The sequence below is a fragment of the Microcebus murinus genome, unplaced genomic scaffold (assembly GCF_040939455.1).
Source record: "Microcebus murinus isolate Inina unplaced genomic scaffold, M.murinus_Inina_mat1.0 scaf035_hap2_Mmur4.0, whole genome shotgun sequence".
NCBI lineage: Eukaryota > Metazoa > Chordata > Mammalia > Primates > Cheirogaleidae > Microcebus > Microcebus murinus.
Genome location: NW_027438981.1, coordinates 119,270 through 138,612, shown reverse-complemented (window position 1 = coordinate 138,612; position 19,343 = coordinate 119,270). Strand labels below are relative to the sequence as shown.

The window sequence follows — 19,343 nt, the reverse complement described above, 5'->3', positions numbered from 1 at the left end:
CCCCAGTCGGTGCGCACCCACCCCATGCCTAATGGATGTGTATGCCCCTCCCCTCCCCCCACACGCCCGACACCCACCCGATGAAGGTGATTCCTCTCTGTCCACTTAGGCGTCCATCCGTTCGTACCAATTTGCTGGTGAGCGCGCTCACGTGGTGCTCGTGTGTCCATTCTTGGGATACCTGGCCTACTGGAACGGGTTCCAGCTCTGGCCAGGAGAACACGAGAGGCGCCCTCTCACCGCTGCTCCTCACAGCCGAATGGCACTCCGTGGTGTCCACGCGCCACATTTTATTCATGCACTCCTGGATGGATGGGCACTCGGGTCGCTTCCACGTCTTTGCGATTGTGAATTGTGCCCTAACTGTCACCCTAACCCTTACCCAGCCCGTCTCCACTGCCCCTGCCTGACGCACTCCTCCCCGGCCAGGCCCGTCACTGTCCTGGGCCCCCGCCTGACCGGCTCCTCCCCGCCCGGCCTCTCACCGTCCTCGGCCCCTGCCTGACCGGCTCCTCCGTCGCCTGGGCCTTCCAAGGGCTTGGTGTGGACGCTGCTTCCAGGAAGCCCTCCAGAAACCCGGCAGCAGGGTGGCCGCAGCAGTCTCCAGCAGCCGTCCCTAAGTCGCGTGAGTGCGGGGGACGTGCCCCCGCTGTGCCGCGGGGGCCCAGCCTGGTGTCTTCCCTGAGGCCCTGCGGCTGGCTGCCGGCTGGGCTGCCCCTCCCCGCAAGGGGAGAGCCGCGGAGGTGGGGACCGCCTCCTGATGGGGACGTACACGCAGCTCTCCACGTCGGATTCCGGGGCTCTCTGTCCTGCCCGAAGGCCCAGCTGGCCTGCGGGTCCTTAGAGTGGCAAAAACATCTGAAAACTGAGATTGAGGGTCCGGTGGGTGTCTTCACTTTTGTGCTGGGCACCCCAGGGAGGCCCGGGGGCTGGCTGGACAACGTGGTCTGCTGGGCGGGGGGGTTGGAGGAGCAACTGATGCCCTTTGCACTTCGGGTAGCAAGAGTCTGAGGTGTCTCTGAGCCCTGTGCCCTGTGGGGGGGGCGGGGGGGAGGAGGAGGAGGAGGAGGAGGAGGAGGTGGGAAGGGCCGGGGCCTGCAGTCCTGTTCCCGGGGTGGCACGGCAAGTGGCCTCTTCCACAGGCTGCTTGGCCTGGGCTCCCTGCACCTGGGCCTTTGGAGGACCGGCCCTGTGCTTGCCAACACTTCCTGCAGGGACCCAGAGCTGGGAGGTGGCATCTCTCAGCCCTGGGTCGGGCAGAGCCCCAGCGGGCCATGCCCACAACCTCTCTCAGCACCGGTCCCCCAGAAGGCTCCTTTGGGACCAGGATTCTCTTGCGGTGACTCTTTAAGGTCTGGCCCCTGGATGGAGGGGCACCAGGAGTAGAGGAGCAGGAAGGGGAAGGGGGTGGCCATGCGAGGGGACACTTTGAGGCCGAGTCCCAGCTTCAGCCTGATCCTCCTGGGAACCCCGCTCTGAGACAAGGAGCCGGGCTTCGCATTCCCACAGCAGCCAGTCGTGGGCTGAGGACACCTGGGGCGTTGGGAACTCCCTGGCTTCTCCTTGGTTTAACATCTGGAGCTGCTTGTGAATCGCGCCGCCACACACACCCGAGCGCAGGTGTCTTCCGCACAGACTGCGGGCCTCGCTCTTCTGAATGCCGCTAGCTCGCCACCCACCCACGGGTGAACCTGGTCAGGGTGCTTTCTCTAAGGGGCAGACTCTTTTCCGGGCGGGCTACCGGTGTCTCTGTTTGCTCGTTTCTTTCTTCCATTTCGGGAAAGTCTTCCTTGCTGGGTGTGGAAATCTCCTATGCCTTCCCTCGCCTATTCTGTCAGCTTTCAAATTCTCTTTCAGTTGCCACCCTCACAGATGGATTAGGAAACTCTTTCCGGTGCACTCATTAGTGAAATGACCTCCAGGAAGCTGGAATCCAATATCTAATGGCCGATTTTTAGCGAGTCCACACGCCAGGGTGGTCGGGGTCCAATGCAGCCCCGGCCAGGCCCAGGCCCCTTGGACTGGGCCACAGGAGGACACGGAGGAGGGTCCCGGCCCCCACGAAGCGGTGCCGGCAGTTCTCCACGGGCTTGGGCGTTTTCCAGAGGTAGGAGATGGAGGGGACTGATTTCTTCAGCGCCCCCCAAACCACGCCACCCCACCCCACCCATGGGACACATCCCCAGAGAGAGACGCCCCATACACTGGCTGTGCCCCAGCCCTGGCCCGGGGGAATAGGCGGCAGCCCACCCACAGGGCGAGGGGGGGGCGCAGCTGAAAGGGGTTGTGGGGGAGGGCGGCCCCTGGCTGGGGTCAAAGGGCGAGCGTCCCGCGCGTGCGCAGTCAGCGGCAGGCAGCGACGCGCTGGGGGTGGGCAGCGGGTAGGTGAAGGAGGCCGGGCGAGGAGACGAGGGGGGCTGGGAGGGCTCCACCTTGGCGAGTCCAGCCGTGGAGGCGCATCTTGTGTGAGTGTGAGTGAGTGTGAGTGTGTGTGTGTGTGTATACAGAGACAGCCCCCCGCCCCGCCCCGCCCATCACCCCGTCCCTGGGAGCCCGCGGGACCCGGCCGGAGAACTCAACCGGCCCGGCCCGGCGCGGGGCCTGGGGCGGGAGGCGGCGGCGGGGAAGCCCAGAGAGGCTCGGCTTCTTGAGCGGGGCAGGGGCGCCCTCCGCCGCCGTCTAGGGCCACACCACCCTGAACGCCCCCGATCTCGTCTGGTCTCGGAAGCTAAGCAGGGTCGGGCCTGGTTAGTACTTGGATGGGAGACCGCCTGGGAATACCGGGTGCCACAGGCTGCTGCTTTTTTTTTTTTTTTTTTTTTTTGCCTCTTGTTGTGTCCCCTTTCTGGGAGCGCGGCGGCGGCCCGGGGTGGGGGTCACCCCCACCCTCAGCGCCCGCCCGCGGTGCCTGGCGCCCCAGCCCGCACCGTGGGGCCTCCTCTTGTCCCAAGCCGCGACACCGCCGCCACGCGGCAGCATGCGTGGCATCTGGACTGTCAGGTCTCAGACCAAAGGTCTGCTCTGTGGGAACCGACACGCTGGAGGAAACCTTGAGAGTCTGAGAGGGGAGGGAGTTCCAGAAGAAGGCCAGGATGTCATTTGGAGGGAGTATGTGACCAGAACTCGTCCCGTTGCTTTTGGGGTTCTATGGGCTACACGCAGGAATCTTTGGTGGTGGCACCTGATGTTGGGGGATCCGGAGTCACACCCAGACCTGCTCCACAGGCCTCCTTTTACTTTTCTCTTCGGATTCATTATTTTTAAAAAGTGTCTCTTACCTCTATGATTGCATTTTCTTTTCTCTCTCTCTTCAAGCAGATGATGGGAGTACAAGTATTCAGGTGACATGTGTTGCCCGTGCCCCCCTCCCCCCTGTGTTCTTTTTTTTTTTTTTTTTTGAGACAGAGTCTCGTTTTGCTGCCCAGGCTAGAGTGAGTGCCATGGCGTCAGCCTAGCTCACAGCAACCTCAATCTCCGGGCTCAAGCAATCCTGCTGCCTCAGCCTCCCGAGTAGTTGGGACTACAGGCATGCACCACCACGCCCGGCTGTGTTTTTCTATATATATTAGTTGGCCAATTAATTTCTTTCTATTTTTAGTAGAGACGGGGTCTCGCTCTTGCTCAGGCTGGTTTCGAACTCCTGACCTGGAGCAATCCGCCCGCCTCGGCCTCCCAGAGAGCTAGGATTACAGGCGTGAGCCACCGCGCCCGGCCCCCCCTGTGTTCTTATTCATATACCTCTCATGTTGTTCCAGCGTATTGTGGGGGTACCAATGTTAAGGTCGGGTGCCTTGCCCTCTCCAAGCCTCCCCCCTCGGGTCAGAGCTTCAAGTGCGCCCATCCCCCAGTCGGTGCGCACCCACCCCATGCCTAATGGATGTGTATGCCCCTCCCCTCCCCCCACACGCCCGACACCCACCCGATGAAGGTGATTCCTCTCTGTCCACTTAGGCGTCCATCCGTTCGTACCAATTTGCTGGTGAGCGCGCTCACGTGGTGCTCGTGTGTCCATTCTTGGGATACCTGGCCTACTGGAACGGGTTCCAGCTCTGGCCAGGAGAACACGAGAGGCGCCCTCTCACCGCTGCTCCTCACAGCCGAATGGCACTCCGTGGTGTCCACGCGCCACATTTTATTCATGCACTCCTGGATGGATGGGCACTCGGGTCGCTTCCACGTCTTTGCGATTGTGAATTGTGCCCTAACTGTCACCCTAACCCTTACCCAGCCCGTCTCCACTGCCCCTGCCTGACGCACTCCTCCCCGGCCAGGCCCGTCACTGTCCTGGGCCCCCGCCTGACCGGCTCCTCCCCGCCCGGCCTCTCACCGTCCTCGGCCCCTGCCTGACCGGCTCCTCCGTCGCCTGGGCCTTCCAAGGGCTTGGTGTGGACGCTGCTTCCAGGAAGCCCTCCAGAAACCCGGCAGCAGGGTGGCCGCAGCAGTCTCCAGCAGCCGTCCCTAAGTCGCGTGAGTGCGGGGGACGTGCCCCCGCTGTGCCGCGGGGGCCCAGCCTGGTGTCTTCCCTGAGGCCCTGCGGCTGGCTGCCGGCTGGGCTGCCCCTCCCCGCAAGGGGAGAGCCGCGGAGGTGGGGACCGCCTCCTGATGGGGACGTACACGCAGCTCTCCACGTCGGATTCCGGGGCTCTCTGTCCTGCCCGAAGGCCCAGCTGGCCTGCGGGTCCTTAGAGTGGCAAAAACATCCGAAAACTGAGATTGAGGGTCCGGTGGGTGTCTGCACTTTTGTGCTGGGCACCCCAGGGAGGCCCGGGGGCTGGCTGGACAACGTGGTCTGCTGGGCGGGGGGGTTGGAGGAGCAACTGATGCCCTTTGCACTTCGGGTAGCAAGAGTCTGAGCAAGAGTCTCTGAGCCCTGTGCCCTGTGGGGGGGGGCGGGGGGGAGGAGGAGGAGGAGGAGGAGGAGGAGGAGGTGGGAAGGGCCGGGGCCTGCAGTCCTGTTCCCGGGGTGGCACGGCAAGTGGCCTCTTCCACAGGCTGCTTGGCCTGGGCTCCCTGCACCTGGGCCTTTGGAGGACCGGCCCTGTGCTTGCCAACACTTCCTGCAGGGACCCAGAGCTGGGAGGTGGCATCTCTCAGCCCTGGGTCGGGCAGAGCCCCAGCGGGCCATGCCCACAACCTCTCTCAGCACCGGTCCCCCAGAAGGCTCCTTTGGGACCAGGATTCTCTTGCGGTGACTCTTTAAGGTCTGGCCCCTGGATGGAGGGGCACCAGGAGTAGAGGAGCAGGAAGGGGAAGGGGGTGGCCATGCGAGGGGACACTTTGAGGCCGAGTCCCAGCTTCAGCCTGATCCTCCTGGGAACCCCGCTCTGAGACAAGGAGCCGGGCTTCGCATTCCCACAGCAGCCAGTCGTGGGCTGAGGACACCTGGGGCGTTGGGAACTCCCTGGCTTCTCCTTGGTTTAACGTCTAGAGCTGCTTGTGAATCGCGCCGCCACACACACCCGAGCGCAGGTGTCTTCCGCACAGACTGCGGGCCTCGCTCTTCTGAACGCCGCTAGCTCGCCACCCACCCACGGGTGAACCTGGTCAGGGTGCTTTCTCTAAGGGGCAGACTCTTTTCCGGGCGGGCTACCGGTGTCTCTGTTTGCTCGTTTCTTTCTTCCATTTCGGGAAAGTCTTCCTTGCTGGGTGTGGAAATCTCCTATGCCTTCCCTCGCCTATTCTGTCAGCTTTCAAATTCTCTTTCAGTTGCCACCCTCACAGATGGATTAGGAAACTCTTTCCGGTGCACTCATTAGTGAAATGACCTCCAGGAAGCTGGAATCCAATATCTAATGGCCGATTTTTAGCGAGTCCACACGCCAGGGTGGTCGGGGTCCAATGCAGCCCCGGCCAGGCCCAGGCCCCTTGGACTGGGCCACAGGAGGACACGGAGGAGGGTCCCGGCCCCCACGAAGCGGTGCCGGCAGTTCTCCACGGGCTTGGGCGTTTTCCAGAGGTAGGAGATGGAGGGGACTGATTTCTTCAGCGCCCCCCAAACCACGCCACCCCACCCCACCCCACCCATGGGACACATCCCCAGAGAGAGACGCCCCATACACTGGCTGTGCCCCAGCCCTGGCCCGGGGGAATAGGCGGCAGCCCACCCACAGGGCGAGGGGGGGGGGCGCAGCTGAAAGGGGTTGTGGGGGAGGGCGGCCCCTGGCTGGGGTCAAAGGGCGAGCGTCCCGCGCGTGCGCAGTCAGCGGCAGGCAGCGACGCGCTGGGGGTGGGCAGCGGGTAGGTGAAGGAGGCCGGGCGAGGAGACGAGGGGGGCTGGGAGGGCTCCACCTTGGCGAGTCCAGCCGTGGAGGCGCATCTTGTGTGAGTGTGAGTGAGTGTGAGTGTGTGTGTGTGTGTATACAGAGACAGCCCCCCGCCCCGCCCCGCCCATCACCCCGTCCCTGGGAGCCCGCGGGACCCGGCCGGAGAACTCAACCGGCCCGGCCCGGCGCGGGGCCTGGGGCGGGAGGCGGCGGCGGGGAAGCCCAGAGAGGCTCGGCTTCTTGAGCGGGGCAGGGGCGCCCTCCGCCGCCGTCTAGGGCCACACCACCCTGAACGCCCCCGATCTCGTCTGGTCTCGGAAGCTAAGCAGGGTCGGGCCTGGTTAGTACTTGGATGGGAGACCGCCTGGGAATACCGGGTGCCACAGGCTGCTGCTTTTTTTTTTTTTTTTTTTTTTTTGCCTCTTGTTGTGTCCCCTTTCTGGGAGCGCGGCGGCGGCCCGGGGTGGGGGTCACCCCCACCCTCAGCGCCCGCCCGCGGTGCCTGGCGCCCCAGCCCGCACCGTGGGGCCTCCTCTTGTCCCAAGCCGCGACACCGCCGCCACGCGGCAGCATGCGTGGCATCTGGACTGTCAGGTCTCAGACCAAAGGTCTGCTCTGTGGGAACCGACACGCTGGAGGAAACCTTGAGAGTCTGAGAGGGGAGGGAGTTCCAGAAGAAGGCCAGGATGTCATTTGGAGGGAGTATGTGACCAGAACTCGTCCCGTTGCTTTTGGGGTTCTATGGGCTACACGCAGGAATCTTTGGTGGTGGCACCTGATGTTGGGGGATCCGGAGTCACACCCAGACCTGCTCCACAGGCCTCCTTTTACTTTTCTCTTCGGATTCATTATTTTTAAAAAGTGTCTCTTACCTCTATGATTGCATTTTCTTTTCTCTCTCTCTTCAAGCAGATGATGGGAGTACAAGTATTCAGGTGACATGTGTTGCCCGTGCCCCCCTCCCCCCTGTGTTCTTTTTTTTTTTTTTTTTTGAGACAGAGTCTCGTTTTGCTGCCCAGGCTAGAGTGAGTGCCATGGCGTCAGCCTAGCTCACAGCAACCTCAATCTCCGGGCTCAAGCAATCCTGCTGCCTCAGCCTCCCGAGTAGTTGGGACTACAGGCATGCACCACCACGCCCGGCTGTGTTTTTCTATATATATTAGTTGGCCAATTAATTTCTTTCTATTTTTAGTAGAGACGGGGTCTCGCTCTTGCTCAGGCTGGTTTCGAACTCCTGACCTGGAGCAATCCGCCCGCCTCGGCCTCCCAGAGAGCTAGGATTACAGGCGTGAGCCACCGCGCCCGCCCCCCCCCTGTGTTCTTATTCATATACCTCTCATGTTGTTCCAGCGTATTGTGGGGGTACCAATGTTAAGGTCGGGTGCCTTGCCCTCTCCAAGCCTCCCCCCTCGGGTCAGAGCTTCAAGTGCGCCCATCCCCCAGTCGGTGCGCACCCACCCCATGCCTAATGGATGTGTATGCCCCTCCCCTCCCCCCACACGCCCGACACCCACCCGATGAAGGTGATTCCTCTCTGTCCACTTAGGCGTCCATCCGTTCGTACCAATTTGCTGGTGAGCGCGCTCACGTGGTGCTCGTGTGTCCATTCTTGGGATACCTGGCCTACTGGAACGGGTTCCAGCTCTGGCCAGGAGAACACGAGAGGCGCCCTCTCACCGCTGCTCCTCACAGCCGAATGGCACTCCGTGGTGTCCACGCGCCACATTTTATTCATGCACTCCTGGATGGATGGGCACTCGGGTCGCTTCCACGTCTTTGCGATTGTGAATTGTGCCCTAACTGTCACCCTAACCCTTACCCAGCCCGTCTCCACTGCCCCTGCCTGACGCACTCCTCCCCGGCCAGGCCCGTCACTGTCCTGGGCCCCCGCCTGACCGGCTCCTCCCCGCCCGGCCTCTCACCGTCCTCGGCCCCTGCCTGACCGGCTCCTCCGTCGCCTGGGCCTTCCAAGGGCTTGGTGTGGACGCTGCTTCCAGGAAGCCCTCCAGAAACCCGGCAGCAGGGTGGCCGCAGCAGTCTCCAGCAGCCGTCCCTAAGTCGCGTGAGTGCGGGGGACGTGCCCCCGCTGTGCCGCGGGGGCCCAGCCTGGTGTCTTCCCTGAGGCCCTGCGGCTGGCTGCCGGCTGGGCTGCCCCTCCCCGCAAGGGGAGAGCCGCGGAGGTGGGGACCGCCTCCTGATGGGGACGTACACGCAGCTCTCCACGTCGGATTCCGGGGCTCTCTGTCCTGCCCGAAGGCCCAGCTGGCCTGCGGGTCCTTAGAGTGGCAAAAACATCCGAAAACTGAGATTGAGGGTCCGGTGGGTGTCTGCACTTTTGTGCTGGGCACCCCAGGGAGGCCCGGGGGCTGGCTGGACAACGTGGTCTGCTGGGCGGGGGGGTTGGAGGAGCAACTGATGCCCTTTGCACTTCGGGTAGCAAGAGTCTGAGCAAGAGTCTCTGAGCCCTGTGCCCTGTGGGGGGGGGCGGGGGGGAGGAGGAGGAGGAGGAGGAGGAGGAGGAGGTGGGAAGGGCCGGGGCCTGCAGTCCTGTTCCCGGGGTGGCACGGCAAGTGGCCTCTTCCACAGGCTGCTTGGCCTGGGCTCCCTGCACCTGGGCCTTTGGAGGACCGGCCCTGTGCTTGCCAACACTTCCTGCAGGGACCCAGAGCTGGGAGGTGGCATCTCTCAGCCCTGGGTCGGGCAGAGCCCCAGCGGGCCATGCCCACAACCTCTCTCAGCACCGGTCCCCCAGAAGGCTCCTTTGGGACCAGGATTCTCTTGCGGTGACTCTTTAAGGTCTGGCCCCTGGATGGAGGGGCACCAGGAGTAGAGGAGCAGGAAGGGGAAGGGGGTGGCCATGCGAGGGGACACTTTGAGGCCGAGTCCCAGCTTCAGCCTGATCCTCCTGGGAACCCCGCTCTGAGACAAGGAGCCGGGCTTCGCATTCCCACAGCAGCCAGTCGTGGGCTGAGGACACCTGGGGCGTTGGGAACTCCCTGGCTTCTCCTTGGTTTAACGTCTAGAGCTGCTTGTGAATCGCGCCGCCACACACACCCGAGCGCAGGTGTCTTCCGCACAGACTGCGGGCCTCGCTCTTCTGAACGCCGCTAGCTCGCCACCCACCCACGGGTGAACCTGGTCAGGGTGCTTTCTCTAAGGGGCAGACTCTTTTCCGGGCGGGCTACCGGTGTCTCTGTTTGCTCGTTTCTTTCTTCCATTTCGGGAAAGTCTTCCTTGCTGGGTGTGGAAATCTCCTATGCCTTCCCTCGCCTATTCTGTCAGCTTTCAAATTCTCTTTCAGTTGCCACCCTCACAGATGGATTAGGAAACTCTTTCCGGTGCACTCATTAGTGAAATGACCTCCAGGAAGCTGGAATCCAATATCTAATGGCCGATTTTTAGCGAGTCCACACGCCAGGGTGGTCGGGGTCCAATGCAGCCCCGGCCAGGCCCAGGCCCCTTGGACTGGGCCACAGGAGGACACGGAGGAGGGTCCCGGCCCCCACGAAGCGGTGCCGGCAGTTCTCCACGGGCTTGGGCATTTTCCAGAGGTAGGAGATGGAGGGGACTGATTTCTTCAGCGCCCCCCAAACCACGCCACCCCACCCCACCCATGGGACACATCCCCAGAGAGAGACGCCCCATACACTGGCTGTGCCCCAGCCCTGGCCCGGGGGAATAGGCGGCAGCCCACCCACAGGGCGAGGGGGGGGGGCGCAGCTGAAAGGGGTTGTGGGGGAGGGCGGCCCCTGGCTGGGGTCAAAGGGCGAGCGTCCCGCGCGTGCGCAGTCAGCGGCAGGCAGCGACGCGCTGGGGGTGGGCAGCGGGTAGGTGAAGGAGGCCGGGCGAGGAGACGAGGGGGGCTGGGAGGGCTCCACCTTGGCGAGTCCAGCCGTGGAGGCGCATCTTGTGTGAGTGTGAGTGAGTGTGAGTGTGTGTGTGTGTGTATACAGAGACAGCCCCCCGCCCCGCCCCGCCCATCACCCCGTCCCTGGGAGCCCGCGGGACCCGGCCGGAGAACTCAACCGGCCCGGCCCGGCGCGGGGCCTGGGGCGGGAGGCGGCGGCGGGGAAGCCCAGAGAGGCTCGGCTTCTCGAGCGGGGCAGGGGCGCCCTCCGCCGCCGTCTAGGGCCACACCACCCTGAACGCCCCCGATCTCGTCTGGTCTCGGAAGCTAAGCAGGGTCGGGCCTGGTTAGTACTTGGATGGGAGACCGCCTGGGAATACCGGGTGCCACAGGCTGCTGCTTTTTTTTTTTTTTTTTTTTTTTTGCCTCTTGTTGTGTCCCCTTTCTGGGAGCGCGGCGGCGGCCCGGGGTGGGGGTCACCCCCACCCTCAGCGCCCGCCCGCGGTGCCTGGCGCCCCAGCCCGCACCGTGGGGCCTCCTCTTGTCCCAAGCCGCGACACCGCCGCCACGCGGCAGCATGCGTGGCATCTGGACTGTCAGGTCTCAGACCAAAGGTCTGCTCTGTGGGAACCGACACGCTGGAGGAAACCTTGAGAGTCTGAGAGGGGAGGGAGTTCCAGAAGAAGGCCAGGATGTCATTTGGAGGGAGTATGTGACCAGAACTCGTCCCGTTGCTTTTGGGGTTCTATGGGCTACACGCAGGAATCTTTGGTGGTGGCACCTGATGTTGGGGGATCCGGAGTCACACCCAGACCTGCTCCACAGGCCTCCTTTTACTTTTCTCTTCGGATTCATTATTTTTAAAAAGTGTCTCTTACCTCTAGGATTGCATTTTCTTTTCTCTCTCTCTTCAAGCAGATGATGGGAGTACAAGTATTCAGGTGACATGTGTTGCCCGTGCCCCCCTCCCCCCTGTGTTCTTTTTTTTTTTTTTTTTTTGAGACAGAGTCTCGTTTTGCTGCCCAGGCTAGAGTGAGTGCCATGGCGTCAGCCTAGCTCACAGCAACCTCAATCTCCGGGCTCAAGCAATCCTGCTGCCTCAGCCTCCCGAGTAGTTGGGACTACAGGCATGCACCACCACGCCCGGCTGTGTTTTTCTATATATATTAGTTGGCCAATTAATTTCTTTCTATTTTTAGTAGAGACGGGGTCTCGCTCTTGCTCAGGCTGGTTTCGAACTCCTGACCTGGAGCAATCCGCCCGCCTCGGCCTCCCAGAGAGCTAGGATTACAGGCATGAGCCACCGCGCCCGCCCCCCCCTGTGTTCTTATTCATATACCTCTCATGTTGTTCCAGCGTATTGTGGGGGTACCAATGTTAAGGTCGGGTGCCTTGCCCTCTCCAAGCCTCCCCCCTCGGGTCAGAGCTTCAAGTGCGCCCATCCCCCAGTCGGTGCGCACCCACCCCATGCCTAATGGATGTGTATGCCCCTCCCCTCCCCCCACACGCCCGACACCCACCCGATGAAGGTGATTCCTCTCTGTCCACTTAGGCGTCCATCCGTTCGTACCAATTTGCTGGTGAGCGCGCTCACGTGGTGCTCGTGTGTCCATTCTTGGGATACCTGGCCTACTGGAACGGGTTCCAGCTCTGGCCAGGAGAACACGAGAGGCGCCCTCTCACCGCTGCTCCTCACAGCCGAATGGCACTCCGTGGTGTCCACGCGCCACATTTTATTCATGCACTCCTGGATGGATGGGCACTCGGGTCGCTTCCACGTCTTTGCGATTGTGAATTGTGCCCTAACTGTCACCCTAACCCTTACCCAGCCCGTCTCCACTGCCCCTGCCTGACGCACTCCTCCCCGGCCAGGCCCGTCACTGTCCTGGGCCCCCGCCTGACCGGCTCCTCCCCGCCCGGCCTCTCACCGTCCTCGGCCCCTGCCTGACCGGCTCCTCCGTCGCCTGGGCCTTCCAAGGGCTTGGTGTGGACGCTGCTTCCAGGAAGCCCTCCAGAAACCCGGCAGCAGGGTGGCCGCAGCAGTCTCCAGCAGCCGTCCCTAAGTCGCGTGAGTGCGGGGGACGTGCCCCCGCTGTGCCGCGGGGGCCCAGCCTGGTGTCTTCCCTGAGGCCCTGCGGCTGGCTGCCGGCTGGGCTGCCCCTCCCCGCAAGGGGAGAGCCGCGGAGGTGGGGACCGCCTCCTGATGGGGACGTACACGCAGCTCTCCACGTCGGATTCCGGGGCTCTCTGTCCTGCCCGAAGGCCCAGCTGGCCTGCGGGTCCTTAGAGTGGCAAAAACATCCGAAAACTGAGATTGAGGGTCCGGTGGGTGTCTGCACTTTTGTGCTGGGCACCCCAGGGAGGCCCGGGGGCTGGCTGGACAACGTGGTCTGCTGGGCGGGGGGGTTGGAGGAGCAACTGATGCCCTTTGCACTTCGGGTAGCAAGAGTCTGAGCAAGAGTCTCTGAGCCCTGTGCCCTGTGGGGGGGGGCGGGGGGGAGGAGGAGGAGGAGGAGGAGGAGGAGGAGGTGGGAAGGGCCGGGGCCTGCAGTCCTGTTCCCGGGGTGGCACGGCAAGTGGCCTCTTCCACAGGCTGCTTGGCCTGGGCTCCCTGCACCTGGGCCTTTGGAGGACCGGCCCTGTGCTTGCCAACACTTCCTGCAGGGACCCAGAGCTGGGAGGTGGCATCTCTCAGCCCTGGGTCGGGCAGAGCCCCAGCGGGCCATGCCCACAACCTCTCTCAGCACCGGTCCCCCAGAAGGCTCCTTTGGGACCAGGATTCTCTTGCGGTGACTCTTTAAGGTCTGGCCCCTGGATGGAGGGGCACCAGGAGTAGAGGAGCAGGAAGGGGAAGGGGGTGGCCATGCGAGGGGACACTTTGAGGCCGAGTCCCAGCTTCAGCCTGATCCTCCTGGGAACCCCGCTCTGAGACAAGGAGCCGGGCTTCGCATTCCCACAGCAGCCAGTCGTGGGCTGAGGACACCTGGGGCGTTGGGAACTCCCTGGCTTCTCCTTGGTTTAACGTCTAGAGCTGCTTGTGAATCGCGCCGCCACACACACCCGAGCGCAGGTGTCTTCCGCACAGACTGCGGGCCTCGCTCTTCTGAACGCCGCTAGCTCGCCACCCACCCACGGGTGAACCTGGTCAGGGTGCTTTCTCTAAGGGGCAGACTCTTTTCCGGGCGGGCTACCGGTGTCTCTGTTTGCTCGTTTCTTTCTTCCATTTCGGGAAAGTCTTCCTTGCTGGGTGTGGAAATCTCCTATGCCTTCCCTCGCCTATTCTGTCAGCTTTCAAATTCTCTTTCAGTTGCCACCCTCACAGATGGATTAGGAAACTCTTTCCGGTGCACTCATTAGTGAAATGACCTCCAGGAAGCTGGAATCCAATATCTAATGGCCGATTTTTAGCGAGTCCACACGCCAGGGTGGTCGGGGTCCAATGCAGCCCCGGCCAGGCCCAGGCCCCTTGGACTGGGCCACAGGAGGACACGGAGGAGGGTCCCGGCCCCCACGAAGCGGTGCCGGCAGTTCTCCACGGGCTTGGGCGTTTTCCAGAGGTAGGAGATGGAGGGGACTGATTTCTTCAGCGCCCCCCAAACCACGCCACCCCACCCCACCCATGGGACACATCCCCAGAGAGAGACGCCCCATACACTGGCTGTGCCCCAGCCCTGGCCCGGGGGAATAGGCGGCAGCCCACCCACAGGGCGAGGGGGGGGGGCGCAGCTGAAAGGGGTTGTGGGGGAGGGCGGCCCCTGGCTGGGGTCAAAGGGCGAGCGTCCCGCGCGTGCGCAGTCAGCGGCAGGCAGCGACGCGCTGGGGGTGGGCAGCGGGTAGGTGAAGGAGGCCGGGCGAGGAGACGAGGGGGGCTGGGAGGGCTCCACCTTGGCGAGTCCAGCCGTGGAGGCGCATCTTGTGTGAGTGTGAGTGAGTGTGAGTGTGTGTGTGTGTGTATACAGAGACAGCCCCCCGCCCCGCCCCGCCCATCACCCCGTCCCTGGGAGCCCGCGGGACCCGGCCGGAGAACTCAACCGGCCCGGCCCGGCGCGGGGCCTGGGGCGGGAGGCGGCGGCGGGGAAGCCCAGAGAGGCTCGGCTTCTCGAGCGGGGCAGGGGCGCCCTCCGCCGCCGTCTAGGGCCACACCACCCTGAACGCCCCCGATCTCGTCTGGTCTCGGAAGCTAAGCAGGGTCGGGCCTGGTTAGTACTTGGATGGGAGACCGCCTGGGAATACCGGGTGCCACAGGCTGCTGCTTTTTTTTTTTTTTTTTTTTTTTTGCCTCTTGTTGTGTCCCCTTTCTGGGAGCGCGGCGGCGGCCCGGGGTGGGGGTCACCCCCACCCTCAGCGCCCGCCCGCGGTGCCTGGCGCCCCAGCCCGCACCGTGGGGCCTCCTCTTGTCCCAAGCCGCGACACCGCCGCCACGCGGCAGCATGCGTGGCATCTGGACTGTCAGGTCTCAGACCAAAGGTCTGCTCTGTGGGAACCGACACGCTGGAGGAAACCTTGAGAGTCTGAGAGGGGAGGGAGTTCCAGAAGAAGGCCAGGATGTCATTTGGAGGGAGTATGTGACCAGAACTCGTCCCGTTGCTTTTGGGGTTCTATGGGCTACACGCAGGAATCTTTGGTGGTGGCACCTGATGTTGGGGGATCCGGAGTCACACCCAGACCTGCTCCACAGGCCTCCTTTTACTTTTCTCTTCGGATTCATTATTTTTAAAAAGTGTCTCTTACCTCTAGGATTGCATTTTCTTTTCTCTCTCTCTTCAAGCAGATGATGGGAGTACAAGTATTCAGGTGACATGTGTTGCCCGTGCCCCCCTCCCCCCTGTGTTCTTTTTTTTTTTTTTTTTTGAGACAGAGTCTCGTTTTGCTGCCCAGGCTAGAGTGAGTGCCATGGCGTCAGCCTAGCTCACAGCAACCTCAATCTCCGGGCTCAAGCAATCCTGCTGCCTCAGCCTCCCGAGTAGTTGGGACTACAGGCATGCACCACCACGCCCGGCTGTGTTTTTCTATATATATTAGTTGGCCAATTAATTTCTTTCTATTTTTAGTAGAGACGGGGTCTCGCTCTTGCTCAGGCTGGTTTCGAACTCCTGACCTGGAGCAATCCGCCCGCCTCGGCCTCCCAGAGAGCTAGGATTACAGGCGTGAGCCACCGCGCCCGCCCCCCCCCTGTGTTCTTATTGATATACCTCTCATGTTGTTCCAGCGTATTGTGGGGGTACCAATGTTAAGGTCGGGTGCCTTGCCCTCTCCAAGCCTCCCCCCTCGGGTCAGAGCTTCAAGTGCGCCCATCCCCCAGTCGGTGCGCACCCACCCCATGCCTAATGGATGTGTATGCCCCTCCCCTCCCCCCACACGCCCGACACCCACCCGATGAAGGTGATTCCTCTCTGTCCACTTAGGCGTCCATCCGTTCGTACCAATTTGCTGGTGAGCGCGCTCACGTGGTGCTCGTGTGTCCATTCTTGGGATACCTGGCCTACTGGAACGGGTTCCAGCTCTGGCCAGGAGAACACGAGAGGCGCCCTCTCACCGCTGCTCCTCACAGCCGAATGGCACTCCGTGGTGTCCACGCGCCACATTTTATTCATGCACTCCTGGATGGATGGGCACTCGGGTCGCTTCCACGTCTTTGCGATTGTGAATTGTGCCCTAACTGTCACCCTAACCCTTACCCAGCCCGTCTCCACTGCCCCTGCCTGACGCACTCCTCCCCGGCCAGGCCCGTCACTGTCCTGGGCCCCCGCCTGACCGGCTCCTCCCCGCCCGGCCTCTCACCGTCCTCGGCCCCTGCCTGACCGGCTCCTCCGTCGCCTGGGCCTTCCAAGGGCTTGGTGTGGACGCTGCTTCCAGGAAGCCCTCCAGAAACCCGGCAGCAGGGTGGCCGCAGCAGTCTCCAGCAGCCGTCCCTAAGTCGCGTGAGTGCGGGGGACGTGCCCCCGCTGTGCCGCGGGGGCCCAGCCTGGTGTCTTCCCTGAGGCCCTGCGGCTGGCTGCCGGCTGGGCTGCCCCTCCCCGCAAGGGGAGAGCCGCGGAGGTGGGGACCGCCTCCTGATGGGGACGTACACGCAGCTCTCCACGTCGGATTCCGGGGCTCTCTGTCCTGCCCGAAGGCCCAGCTGGCCTGCGGGTCCTTAGAGTGGCAAAAACATCCGAAAACTGAGATTGAGGGTCCGGTGGGTGTCTGCACTTTTGTGCTGGGCACCCCAGGGAGGCCCGGGGGCTGGCTGGACAACGTGGTCTGCTGGGCGGGGGGGTTGGAGGAGCAACTGATGCCCTTTGCACTTCGGGTAGCAAGAGTCTGAGCAAGAGTCTCTGAGCCCTGTGCCCTGTGGGGGGGGGCGGGGGGGAGGAGGAGGAGGAGGAGGAGGAGGAGGAGGTGGGAAGGGCCGGGGCCTGCAGTCCTGTTCCCGGGGTGGCACGGCAAGTGGCCTCTTCCACAGGCTGCTTGGCCTGGGCTCCCTGCACCTGGGCCTTTGGAGGACCGGCCCTGTGCTTGCCAACACTTCCTGCAGGGACCCAGAGCTGGGAGGTGGCATCTCTCAGCCCTGGGTCGGGCAGAGCCCCAGCGGGCCATGCCCACAACCTCTCTCAGCACCGGTCCCCCAGAAGGCTCCTTTGGGACCAGGATTCTCTTGCGGTGACTCTTTAAGGTCTGGCCCCTGGATGGAGGGGCACCAGGAGTAGAGGAGCAGGAAGGGGAAGGGGGTGGCCATGCGAGGGGACACTTTGAGGCCGAGTCCCAGCTTCAGCCTGATCCTCCTGGGAACCCCGCTCTGAGACAAGGAGCCGGGCTTCGCATTCCCACAGCAGCCAGTCGTGGGCTGAGGACACCTGGGGCGTTGGGAACTCCCTGGCTTCTCCTTGGTTTAACGTCTAGAGCTGCTTGTGAATCGCGCCGCCACACACACCCGAGCGCAGGTGTCTTCCGCACAGACTGCGGGCCTCGCTCTTCTGAACGCCGCTAGCTCGCCACCCACCCACGGGTGAACCTGGTCAGGGTGCTTTCTCTAAGGGGCAGACTCTTTTCCGGGCGGGCTACCGGTGTCTCTGTTTGCTCGTTTCTTTCTTCCATTTCGGGAAAGTCTTCCTTGCTGGGTGTGGAAATCTCCTATGCCTTCCCTCGCCTATTCTGTCAGCTTTCAAATTCTCTTTCAGTTGCCACCCTCACAGATGGATTAGGAAACTCTTTCCGGTGCACTCATTAGTGAAATGACCTCCAGGAAGCTGGAATCCAATATCTAATGGCCGATTTTTAGCGAGTCCACACGCCAGGGTGGTCGGGGTCCAATGCAGCCCCGGCCAGGCCCAGGCCCCTTGGACTGGGCCACAGGAGGACACGGAGGAGGGTCCCGGCCCCCACGAAGCGGTGCCGGCAGTTCTCCACGGGCTTGGGCGTTTTCCAGAGGTAGGAGATGGAGGGGACTGATTTCTTCAGCGCCCCCCAAACCACGCCACCCCACCCCACCCATGGGACACATCCCCAGAGAGAGACGCCCCATACACTGGCTGTGCCCCAGCCCTGGCCCGGGGGAATAGGCGGCAGCCCACCCACAGGGCGAGGGGGGGGGGCGCAGCTGAAAGGGGTTGTGGGGGAGGGCGGCCCCTGGCTGGGGTCAAAGGGCGAGCGTCCCGCGCGTGCGCAGTCAGCGGCAGGCAGCGACGCGCTGGGGGTGGGCAGCGGGTAGGTGAAGGAGGCCGGGCGAGGAGACGAGGGGGGCTGGGAGGGCTCCACCTTGGCGAGTCCAGCCGTGGAGGCGCATCTTGTGTGAGTGTGAGTGAGTGTGAGTGTGTGTGTGTGTGTATACAGAGACAGCCCCCCGCCCCGCCCCGCCCATCACCCCGTCCCTGGGAGCCCGCGGGACCCGGCCGGAGAACTCAACCGGCCCGGCCCGGCGCGGGGCCTGGGGCGGGAGGCGGCGGCGGGGAAGCCCAGAGAGGCTCGGCTTCTTGAGCGGGGCAGGGGCGCCCTCCGCCGCCGTCTAGGGCCACACCACCCTGAACGCCCCCGATCTCGTCTGGTCTCGGAAGCTAAGCAGGGTCGGGCCTGGTTAGTACTTGGATGGGAGACCGCCTGGGAATACCGGGTGCCACAGGCTGCTGCTTTTTTTTTTTTTTTTTTTTTTTTGCCTCTTGTTGTGTCCCCTTTCTGGGAGCGCGGCGGCGGCCCGGGGTGGGGGTCACCCCCACCCTCAGCGCCCGCCCGCGGTGCCTGGCGCCCCAGCCCGCACCGTGGGGCCTCCTCTTGTCCCAAGCCGCGACACCGCCGCCACGCGGCAGCATGCGTGGCATCTGGACTGTCAGGTCTCAGACCAAAGGTCTGCTCTGTGGGAACCGACACGCTGGAGGAAACCTTGAGAGTCTGAGAGGGGAGGGAGTTCCAGAAGAAGGCCAGGATGTCATTTGGAGGGAGTATGTGACCAGAACTCGTCCCGTTGCTTTTGGGGTTCTATGGGCTACACGCAGGAATCTTTGGTGGTGGCACCTGATGTTGGGGGATCCGGAGTCACACCCAGACCTGCTCCACAGGCCTCCTTTTACTTTTCTCTTCGGATTCATTATTTTTAAAAAGTGTCTCTTACCTCTAGGATTGCATTTTCTTTTCTCTCTCTCTTCAAGCAGATGATGGGAGTACAAGTATTCAGGTGACATGTGTTGCCCGTGCCCCCCTCCCCCCTGTGTTCTTTTTTTTTTTTTTTTTTGAGACAGAGTCTCGTTTTGCTGCCCAGGCTAGAGTGAGTGCCATGGCGTCAGCCTAGCTCACAGCAACCTCAATCTCCGGGCTCAAGCAATCCTGCTGCCTCAGCCTCCCGAGTAGTTGGGACTACAGGCATGCACCACCACGCCCGGCTGTGTTTTTCTATATATATTAGTTGGCCAATTAATTTCTTTCTATTTTTAGTAGAGACGGGGTCTCGCTCTTGCTCAGGCTGGTTTCGAACTCCTGACCTGGAGCAATCCGCCCGCCTCGGCCTCCCAGAGAGCTAGGATTACAGGCGTGAGCCACCGCGCCCGCCCCCCCCTGTGTTCTTATTCATATACCTCTCATGTTGTTCCAGCGTATTGTGGGGGTACCAATGTTAAGGTCGGGTGCCTTGCCCTCTCCAAGCCTCCCCCCTCGGGTCAGAGCTTCAAGTGCGCCCATCCCCCAGTCGGTGCGCACCCACCCCATGCCTAATGGATGTGTATGCCCCTCCCCTCCCCCCACACGCCCGACACCCACCCGATGAA

At 62.8% G+C, this 19,343-nt stretch overlaps 5 non-coding genes across 5 annotated transcripts; all 5 read left to right on the top strand.

Moving 5' to 3' along the window:
- Positions 1-2,677: 2,677 nt before the first annotated feature.
- Positions 2,678-2,796, top strand: LOC142868624 (5S ribosomal RNA). Its single transcript, XR_012917570.1, has one exon. It is a non-coding gene; the product is annotated as a 5S ribosomal RNA (ribosomal RNA).
- A 3,737-nt stretch (positions 2,797-6,533) lies between these two features.
- On the top strand, positions 6,534-6,652 carry LOC142868622 (5S ribosomal RNA). Its single transcript, XR_012917568.1, has one exon. It is a non-coding gene; the product is annotated as a 5S ribosomal RNA (ribosomal RNA).
- Positions 6,653-10,386: 3,734 nt separating this feature from the next.
- Positions 10,387-10,505, top strand: LOC142868621 (5S ribosomal RNA). Its single transcript, XR_012917567.1, has one exon. It is a non-coding gene; the product is annotated as a 5S ribosomal RNA (ribosomal RNA).
- Positions 10,506-14,239: 3,734 nt separating this feature from the next.
- Positions 14,240-14,358, top strand: LOC142868620 (5S ribosomal RNA). The gene has a single exon (XR_012917566.1). It is a non-coding gene; the product is annotated as a 5S ribosomal RNA (ribosomal RNA).
- A 3,734-nt stretch (positions 14,359-18,092) lies between these two features.
- LOC142868619 (5S ribosomal RNA) lies at positions 18,093-18,211 on the top strand. The gene has a single exon (XR_012917565.1). It is a non-coding gene; the product is annotated as a 5S ribosomal RNA (ribosomal RNA).
- The last annotated feature ends 1,132 nt before the right edge of the window (positions 18,212-19,343 follow it).